This window comes from Sceloporus undulatus, chromosome 1 (assembly GCF_019175285.1).
Source record: "Sceloporus undulatus isolate JIND9_A2432 ecotype Alabama chromosome 1, SceUnd_v1.1, whole genome shotgun sequence".
Taxonomy (NCBI): domain Eukaryota; kingdom Metazoa; phylum Chordata; class Lepidosauria; order Squamata; family Phrynosomatidae; genus Sceloporus; species Sceloporus undulatus.
In genome coordinates, this window is record NC_056522.1 from 361480020 (window position 1) to 361490508 (window position 10489).

Consider the following 10489-nt stretch of genomic DNA (forward strand, 5'->3'; position numbering starts at 1 on the left):
AAAAACCCACAAAAAACTATGGATGCCGGCCATGAAAGCCTTCGACTTCACTTTGTAGTCATCTGTTTGATGTTTAATGTCTGCTTTACCATAGTATTTCAAGAAGGCAGCCAGGGTTGATACAGTTTCCATTGGATCTCATTGAGAGAAGCTGCCCTTTCTTTGTAAACGTTGAATCTGCTCCGCTTCTGACTTAAATCTATGCAATACATCATCAACCATCAGATTTTCTTGCATGGATTGCTGCTGAAATGCACATCATAGCCTTTGTAAGTTTGTAGGTAAGTGTTTATATGTTTTGATATTCAATAAAAATATGTTTAAAAATAAATAAATAAAATGAGGTTTAATGAAGCTAGAGGCGACTACAGTTCAGCTTTGTGGTCACTCCCCCTCCCCATGTGCCAGGGGAACTGTAGATGCTTTCCATCACCCATGCACCTGGTTTCAAGATGACAGTTTGTCCACATCAATGTCCTATTTTTAATTAACTGTCTCTTGCTGACGATTCTGCAAGCTTCTTGTTATTCTCTGTGGTTCTGCAAGCTTACATCTGTTCTGTTGGCTTTGCCCCATTGCTTTTAGCTGTTGATATACATTGCACTGTTAAAATAAGTAAAAAGAGTTGCAAGAGCTATTGTTCACTGTCCCTGAAGTCCATTCTTCTGCTGATGCTCTTCTAACTATGCAGCCTGTGGATGACTGGAGTTGTAGTCCAAACCATCTGGGAGGCACTTGCTCCAGCACTTCTGAAGAATACCAAGTCTGAAAAATCTGCCTTGAACTGAAGTCTTCCAATCTATGCACCCATAATGTTAAGACTTTGGCAATACTTACCAGATGTTAGAATTATGGTTTGGTTATTTGTGGTTAAAAGGAGTTTAGCAGCAGCAGCAGCAGCACAGCAAGAAGTGTGTACTCTACAGGTATTTGGTAAAAACAACTAGGTCTGAGCTTCTGGTAAATAAACATCACCCATGAGCCTAGTTTCAATCTGGCAATTTTTTATTTTTAATTAACATACTCTTACTGACGATTCTGCTAGCTTCCTGTTATTTTCTGCAGTTCTGCAAGCTTACATCTGTTCTGTTTGCCTCTTCCCGTTGCTTTTAGCCATTAATATATGTATGTGCCCTGTTTCAATAAGCAAAAAGAGTGCAAGAGCCATCATTCAGTGGCTTTATGAAGCAGCGTAGCTGGGAATCTTTAAGTATAGCTATCTCTGCTCTCATCATACCTAGTTAATGTGTCTCTTCTATCCTGTCCCTCAAGTCCATTCTTCTGCTGATGCTCTTCTAACTATGCAGCCTGTGGGTGATAAGAGTTGTAGTCCAAATCATCTGGAAGGCACTTGCTTGACATGCTCCAGCACTTCTGAAGAGTACCAAATCAGAAAAAAAATTGCCTCAAACTGAAGTCTTCCAAGCTATGAACCCATAATTTTAAGATTTTGGCAATACTTACCAGGTACTTAAGCTAGACCTACCACTGCACTGTGTACATTTGCCCAGCTGTGTGGACAAGCTAGATAAAACTGAAGCTTTTTCAGCTCTGGTTGCCTTTTGGGGATTTCTTTCAGTTCATTCTAGCATGACAGACTTTATCTGCAACAAAAAAAGAAGCTACTCAGTTGAAGGCAGTAGGAAAAGGGGAAGATTGCATTACAGGTGGATTGACTCTGTCAAAAAAGGCACAGTCCTGAGCTTGCAAGGCCTGAGCAGGGCTGCTGATAACTGGGGAACTTGGAGTCCTCTCAGCCATCATGAGTCAAAGCTGACTTTACACTTCATATTAAGAAAAATCCTTAAATCCAAGTTGTACCACATCAGCAGATAGGTGAATGGATGACAGGTCATGATTCTGTAGAAGATGTTTTTAGCATGAAGATGTCAGTTCCTGGGACTTCCAAGGGTTAGATCCAAAGAACTGATATCTATTAAATGGAAGCACCGGGTGGTCTTACTTAACAGCCTTTTATCCACTGAGAAATGTGTCCCCCTCCCCATGTTTGTTGCAACTGAAATTCTCACAAGCGTTAGTCAACAGAGCCAATGGTGAAGGATGCTACAAAATGCAGTCCAACAACAGCTGGAGGGCCGCCTCCTCTGCTCTATACATACACATTTATATGTAAATGTGTATGTAAGTGTTCATATGTTTTGATGTTCAATAAAAATATTTTTTTAAAGTAATATAAAAATAAAACGAGGCTTAATTAAGCTAGAGAGTAACACATGTCCACAGCAGTGGTTGATGGCTTCCATATCAGGGAGGTTTGGGGCTTTAGTCTAAACAGGTAAAGAGCTGTCCATGGTGGCTGCCACACTGCAGAAATAAACCAGTTTGACACCACTTTAACTTCCATGGCTCAGTGCTATAGAATTCCAGGATTTGTAGTTTGGTGGGGCACCTGTGCTCTCTTACAGGAAAGGATAGATAGCTCACAAAAACTAAAAATCCCAGAAGTCCACAGCATTGAGCCATGGCAATTAAAGTGGTGCCCAACTGCTTTATTCCTGCAGTATGGCAGCAGCCCTAGACCCTATCCTCATCCCCCCAAATAGTTCAGCACCTTGGAGAGAGAACCAGTGTGGTATACTGCACTGAATGTGAAGTCGAAGGCTTTCATGACCAGCATCCATACTGTTTGTGGGTATTTCGGGCTATGTGGCCATGTTCTAGAAGTGTTTATTCCTAGAACATGGCCACATAGCCTGAAAAACCCACAAAAAACTACTGGTCTAAATGTTGGACTAGGACTCTGCAAGCCAGAGTTCAAATCCTGCAATGCCTGCCATGGAAACCCACCAGGCAACCTTGCACAAGTTGCGCTCCCTCAGCTTCGCAGTACCAAATCTCCTCTGAGCAAAACTTTCCAGTAAGTCCCCATGACAGGTTTGCCTTTGGGTCTCCCTAAGCTGGAAAACCAGCATGCAAAGGACTCTTGTAGCACCTTTGAAACTTAACTGAAAGCAAGTTAACTGAAAGTTGGTAGCATGAGCTTTCTACATATTCAGGTGCAAGCTGGAAACAACTCAAACACAGCACACAGCAACCAACCTTGGACAGGTCCCTGAAAGTCCTCAGGACAACCCAAAATATATCTGGACCCAGAATTCAGTAGCTCCCCTTCAGTGGCTTTGGCATCTGAAAAGAGACCTTCCCTCAGGGATGTATTTTGCAATCTCTGAATATGAGTTCCAATGATTCCCAAACTTTGGTCTCCCAGATGTTATGGACTTCAGCTCCCAGGCTGTTGGCCAATCTAGCTGGGGATTCTGGGAGTTGAAGTTCAAAACGCCTGGAGGACCAACGTTTGGAAACCAACCATTCATGCCTGTGGTGCAGACTTGGCAAATGGATGTGTCTCTTCTCTCCTGTCCCTGAAATTTGTTCTCTTTTCTATCATCATCATCTATTTACGGCCCTAGACCAAAATATACAATACAGTTAGTTACAGCAACAAAATCATAACATTCATAAAGCATAAAAGTAATAATAATAATTAAAATCACTTCCAATTAACATGAGAGTAATTAAAAATTAATTAAAATTGTGATTTTTAACTCCTTTTTTTTCCCTAGCCCTTTGAACCGAGAAGCCTGTGGAGGATAGGAGTTGTAGTCCAAACCATCTGGAAGGCACTTGGCTTGACAAAAGTCCCAGCATTTCCAACACACCAGAGAAGAAAGGCAGGCAAAGCCAGCAGCCAGCTCTCTCTCTCTCTCTCGCTGCCTTTCCAGCTTCAGCCTCCAGCCTCCGGCCAACAGCGCCGCCTAGTGCCTACTCCTCTTACTCCACCTCTCCTCCAAAAAAAAAAGTCCCAGCCAAAAAACCAGGCAGCTTCCAAAAATCCGAAACTGGAGGGCGATTCTCTCCGGTAGAGAGGTTTCCCAGCGGAGCAGAGCTCAGCAAGCAAGGCAGGCTTAACCCCAGAGAGTCCGGGACGCAAGAGAGAGAGCCCCAAGGCAGGCAAGAGGCTCCCCCAGCTCTGGGACAACCCAAGGAGCCAGCCCAGGTACGTGAGCTCCCCGTTCTGGGACCTGGGGAGTTGTTTGTTTGTTAAGGGCATCCGCTTTGGCCCCGCTGGGAGGGCCGGGGCTCCGTGCTCTGGGATTCTGGGATGTGTAGTTTGTTGGGGGGCACCTCCGTCCCTACACATCCCAATCCCAGAGCAGCGGAGCCCCGGCCCTCCCAGCGGGGCCACCGGATTAATGCTGCAGTGTAGATGCAGCCCTGGGTGGTCTCTGGTCTGTCTTGTTTCCCGCCCCCTCTCCTCCCCCCTTCCCCCAAAAGCCTCCCTTCCCGACCCCCGCGCCTTAAATCGGAAGCCAGAGAAAGCCTGCCCCGACTCCTCCTCCGGGCACCGACTCCGGGCACCTTCCTCCTCCTCCCCTCCTCCTCCTGGGCTTTTCTTCGCTCTTCTTCCTCCTCTTCATTGCCCACGTCTTTTCTTTCTTTTCTTTCTCTTTCTTTTTTCTTTCTTTCTCTTCCTTCCTTCTTTCCTTCCTTCTCTCTTTCTTTCTTCACCCTCCGTTCGTCTTTCGTCTTCCTTCCTTCCCTCTTCCTCTTCTCTTCATTCCACCGTTCCCTCCCCGTCTTCTCCCTCTTCCTCCTTCGCTCCTCGCCCTCGCCCCCTCCTTCTCCTTTCCTTCCCCTTTGCTTCTCCTTCTTCCGCCATCTCTTCTCCTCTTCTCCCCGTCCTTATTTCTTCTTCTTCCTCCCCTCCTCCTCCCTTTCCTCGTCTTTTCCCCTCTTTCTCTTCTCTCTTCCTCCCGCTTCACTGCCCCGTCCCTTTCCTTCTCTTTCAGCCCCCCGTCCTTATTCCTCCCTCTTCCCCCTTTTCTTTCTTCCCCTCTTCCTCCTCTCCTCTCCTCCCTCCCCCTCCGCTTCCTCCTCCTCCTTCTTCCCTTCCTCTCTTCTCCTCGTCATCTCCCCCCTCTCCTTTCTTCCTCCTCCTCTCTCCCCGTTCCTTCCCTTCCCCCGTGTCCTTCCTCCTCTTTGCCCTCCCTCTGCGTTCTCTCTCCTTCCCCCCTTCCTTCCTCCTCGGCGTTTCCTCCTCAGAAGGGGCTCCCTCTCTCTTGCTGCCCCCTGCTCCTCGCCCTTCCTTCCTTCCTCTTCTTCTCCAGAGGGGGGTCCTTCCTTTCTCCTCCTCCTCCCCTCTTCCTCGTTCTCCTTCGCCGGGCCTCTCTCTCTCTCTCCTCTCTCCTCTCCTCTCTCTCTCTCCTCTCTCCTCCTCTCTCGTCCCTCTGGGAGGCCCCCCCCTCCCCCTCCCCCCCGAGTCCCAAAAGGGGGCGTGGCCTTGTGCCGTCGAGGGGAAGGGGCGGAGTCCCGGGGCTCGGGGTTTAAATCCCCGACTATAAAATGGCTCCAGAGAAGCGGGAGAAGAAGAAGCGCCTGGGCTCAGGGCCCCTCGGAGGGAGCAGCCAGACCCAGAGCAGCGTTGGGCTTCCGCTGCCGGCCGTCGGGGCTTGGGTTGGGGCGCCGGTGTGTCCTGTGTCCCGGAGGGGTCTTTCCTTCCCCGATGGGGGCCCAGTCTCCGTCCTCGTCGTCTTGCAGCAGAGGCCTGGCGCAGGTGGGCGCCTGCCTGGTGCTGCTGCCGCGCTTTCCTGCTGACGGCGCTTGCCTCTGGCTGCTGGACTTTCCTCTGCCTTCGAAGAAGCTGCTCTTGGCCGCCAAGGAAGCAGAGGAGGAGGAGGAGAGGAGGAGGAAGGGGAGGAAGGGGGAGCCGAGGAGAGAGGAGGATGAGGAGCCGTCGGAGGGCGACCCGCCGCTCTGCGTCTCGGACTCGAACCGCATGTTCACCTGGTAGTCGCTGAAGGCGGTCTGGCACGGGCAGAAGCTGGACTTCTTCAAGGCGGCGCAGGTGGGCTGCGCGGCGCCCACCCGGAGGTGATCGGCCTGGAGGGACGGCCGCCGGCTGCGGCTGCTGGACTTCGCCCGGTGGCCCGGCCGCTGATCCTCAACTTTCGGCAGCTGCACCTGACCGCCCTTCATGGCCCGCCTGAGGGGCCTTCCGCCGCCTGGCCGCCGCCCCGCTTCCTTGCCTGGACGTGGCCGACTTCCTCCTGGTCTACATCGAGGAGGCGCACCCTCGGACGGCTGGGTCAGCTCCGACGCCGCCTTCCAGATCCCGCGCCACACCTGCCTCCAGGACCCCCTCCGCGCCGCCGAGCTGCTCCGCGACGCCGCCCTGCCGCCCGGCTGCCCGCTGGCCTTCGACCCATGGACAAACGCCTCCAGCGCCGCCTACGGGGCCTACTTCGAGGCGCCTCTACGTCGTCCAGCACCGCACCGTCCTCTACAGGGCGGCCGAGGGCCCGAGGGCTACAAGATCGCCGAGCTCCGCGCCGCGTCCGACGCTACCCTCCGCACCCCACCGCACCCACCCCGCCCCGCCGGCTCCGCGAAGGGCCGGCCCCCGACGGGCCCAGCGCCGTCCGCGTCACCCGTCCGGCCTAAAGGGAAGGCCCCGCCGGGGATGGAGCGGACAGGGAGGCCTTGGAGGGACCCCCTTCTCCTCCCAAGGGGCCTCCGAAGGGAAAGAGAGAGACCCCGTCGAAGCGCTAGGAAGAACCTCCTGAGAGTAAGGGCTTGTGATGGGGAACACTTGCCATCCCTTGGAAGTCATCTCTTGGGAGGGCTTTCATTGTGTATTTCTGCATGGCGGGGGACTGGGATGGAGGACTTCCGAGGACCCTCCCAGTTCCAGCAGCCTCTCCTGGCCCCCCTTTTCCCCTCCCAAGTGGCCCCCCAAGAGATGCAAAGCCAAGGGAAAGAGATTCCGACTAAACGTTAGGAAGATCCTCCTGGCAGTACGGGCTGTTGGAGTCTCCTTCTTTGGAGGCTTTTCAACAGAGGCTGGATGGGAGAGCTTCAGTCCTGTGTTCCTGCCTGGCAAAGGGTCAGGCTGGGTGGCCTTTGGGGGTCTCTTCCAGCTCTTATCCTGTGAGGCTTTGTTTTTATCCCCTTTTCCACCCGCCCCGTCCAACCCCTAAACTCCCAAGTGGCCTCCAATGGATGCAAGCTCCAGGAAAAGAGATTCCGCCTCAACATTAGGAGGAACCTCCTGAGAGTAAGGGCTGTTGGACAGTGGAACACACTCCCTCAATGGAGTGCAGTGGAGTCTCCTTCCCTGGAGGTCTTTAAGCAGAGGCTGGATGGCCATCTGTCAGTGGGGATGCTTTGACTGAGAGTTCCTGCATGGCAGGATGGGGTTGGACTGGATGGCCTTTGCAGGTCTCTTCCAACTCTAGGAATCTATGATGCTGTGTGAGTTTTCATGAGAGATGTGCCCTAAGACTCTTTATTTTTTTATTATTATTGTCGTTGTGGTTATGATTCTTCTTCTTATTATTATTATCTGTATTATTGTTATTCTTTTGCACGCACCATTGGAATCACATTGATTTGCTGAACCTCTCTTGTTAACATTCCTTCCTACATGCAGGTCTTTTTATTATTATTATTATTATTATTATTATTAAAATAAATGTCTTTTTTTACTTTTCTTTAAAAAAAAGACCGAAAGGAACGGCCTCTGCGTGTGCGTATGCGTGCGTGAATGGACTGGATCTCTCTGGGGAGCAGTAGAAATCATGGAGTTTGACCCCACTTTAAATGCCTACAGAACCCTGGGATTTGTAGTCTGGGGAGGCCCCAGGATTCTTGGAGAGAGAAATGGGCCATCCAAAACTACAAATCCCAGGATGCCATAGGAGGGAGCTGTGTGTGTTGTTTGCCTTCAATTGGTTTCAACTTATGGCGACCCTAAGGTGAACCTATGTTTTTGTCTTGCTTCCCTCTGAGGCTGAGAGAGTGTGACTTGCCCAAGGTCATCCTTTGGCTTTTCATGGCCAAATGGATGGCGCTACAGCACTTAAACTGGTGTCAAACTGCATTATTTGTATGGTTTGGGTGCCCCCCTTTGATGCATGGGGTAGAGAGAGGAAGCATTTACTCTTTCCATGGACATTTCTAGGCGTGTGTGTCTGTGTGTGTGTGTGTGTGTTGAGTTTCTTTTTCTGGAGTGTTTCCAATGGGAGCTGTCCCTGCACTTGTGACTGCTGTCTGAAGGGCAACCAAACCCTTCACCAAAACTGATCTAAGCCCAAGTGGTCTTCTGCAAAAACCAAGATAAAGAGCCCTTTGCTGGGATTTCTAGTGTTTCTGTATGATGACCGGTTTCGAAATGGCGGATCCAGCGCCAGGAAATCGAGTCCGATGTTCTGAGGTACTAGACTTCCCAGTAAAACAACCCACAATGGAGAAGAAAGTGCTAAAGAATGTCTATATTTATGTGATCTCTTGAGTTGGTTTGTTGGACTTTTTATCATTATTATTATTTTCCCCCTCCTTTCACTTGTTTGTTTGTTTTTTGTAAAAAAACAAAAGAAAGAAAAAGAAAAAGAAATCTGTTTTTTTATGAACTTTTTATAACATTATTAATAAAGAGAAATTGAATAAAAGAGACGCCTGGTGTAGATCTTCGGGGAAAATGAAAGGGGAAGAGAGGAGAAAAAAGGGGTCTTTCCAATCTCCCATTCTTGGTTTGCTGCTTGGCCAAAGCAAAGGGTCCCCAACACTGAAAATGAAGTGTTATAGTTGTTGGACTATAACTCCCACCCTGGAGATATGAAGGACAGGTGGGTATCCTCTCTCTTACATATACACTGAGTTGCCAGGAAGGATCTTCTTTCCCCCTTCTAGCCAAACTTTTGTTAAGCCTTATACACCTAGGTGCCAGGCATCCCCATGCACTCAAGTCCTGCTTACCTGTGCACTTAGATGGGGCTTAGACCTAAGTGAGTATACAGAGTTTTGTGGGTTTTTCAGGCTATGTTGCCATGTTCTAGAAGAGTTTGTTTCTGACACTTTACCAGCATCTGTGGCTGGCATCTTCAGAGATGATGCCCGAAAACCCCACAAAAAACTATGGATGCCGGCCATGAAAGCCTTCGACTTCACATGAGTATACAGAGCTCTGAAGTATTGAAGTTTACCACTGCCTTGCAAGAATTTGCTAGTTAACCCAAGCAGACCTCTTCTGGTATGGAGAAGCAGCAGAACCTTTTACCTGTGCAGGATGCCTTTACTGTGCGTTTGGGAGTCTTAAACCTCCCCAGGAGAATTCCAAAAGCTTGCTGAGTTGTCATCTAGCAAAGACGGTTGTCGGAGTCCCAAACAGTGATCCCAAGAACACACACAAAATCCTTAAGACTCAGTGCCCTGTCAGTATATTGTCCTTTTATTTATTAGTTGCTCTTCAAGTGACCTCAAGACAGTATATATCGCTCTCCTGCTCTGCACTTTATGCCCACAACAACCCTGGGAGGTTGGCCAGACTGACAGTGAGTGACACAAGGTCATTCAGGTGAGTTTTGTGAAGAGCCTATCTGGGATTTGTTATGGCTCATTCTGATGCTCTAACCACCACATATTTAATGTTCCATTTAACTATTGTTCCAACTCTTCCCCCACATGAATTAAAAGAAAGTACATTTAAAGACACGAAAGCCAGTGTGGCACAGTGGTGTGACTGTTGGACTATGACTATGGAGACCAGGGTTCATTTCCCTGCTTGGGCATGAAACCCGCTGGGTGACCTTTGCCAAGCCACATGCTCTCAGCCTCAAGGGAAGGCAATGGCAAATAAAAGTCTTGCCAAGAAAACCCCATGATAAGCTCGCCATAAGTCCCAAACTTTGAAGGCACATCTAAAGACAAAGTTAAATTGCAATTAAATGAACTACCACAGTGGAGCGAGACCCCCAGGAGGGTGCAAGAGTTGTCAAGGGGGATGCGAGACTTGGAGACCTTGATCCTTCCTCTTCCTTTTCTTCCCCACTTTCCCAAACTTTTTGTGTGCAAATTTTACATATGCCTTGAGTTAAATATTGAATTTACTTAAATAAAACTGCTCTAATTTGAACAATATTTTATTTCCTTATAAAATGTTAAAATATGGATATACCTGAAAATGCAAATGAAAATACAAACACTAAATGCAGAAAATATTTTTATTCATATACTACATTGAGGGGAAGGTGCGGCATCCATATATAGATGTAAAGGGAAGTCCCAAGAGCAGAAAGTTTGAGAACCGATGAACTACCATATATGAGACTTTTCCACAAATAGATAAAGTAGGCATTTGTTGTTGTGTGTCTTCAAGTCATTTCTGTCTTATGGCGATCTTAAGACAAACCTACCAAAGAGTATTCTTGTTAAGATTTGTTCAGAGGGGGTTTGCCTTTGCCTTCAAGACTGTAATTTAAAAGCAACATTTTCAACCCATCCCAGATTCTTTTATGGAGCTTGTAGTTCATTGACAAAGTTTTTTACTACTCCACAGGCCTTGTCTTTTGGGAGGATGTGATGTATTATTATTATTATTATTATTATTATTAACCTTTATTTATATAGCGCTGTAAATTTACACAGCGCTGTACATACAATCTTTTAGTTAGACGGTTCCCTGCCCGCAGGC

At 48.6% G+C, this 10489-nt stretch overlaps 1 long non-coding RNA gene and 1 pseudogene across 1 annotated transcript; one reads left to right on the top strand and one right to left on the bottom strand.

Moving 5' to 3' along the window:
• Positions 1–987: 987 nt before the first annotated feature.
• Positions 988–2686, bottom strand: LOC121914765. The gene is made up of 2 exons (XR_006100580.1): positions 1238–2686; positions 988–1134 (listed from the first exon to the last, which is right to left on the bottom strand). It is a non-coding gene; the product is annotated as an uncharacterized LOC121914765 (long non-coding RNA).
• Positions 2687–5524: 2838 nt separating this feature from the next.
• LOC121927121 lies at positions 5525–6799 on the top strand (annotated as a pseudogene).
• Positions 6800–10489: the final 3690 nt, after the last annotated feature.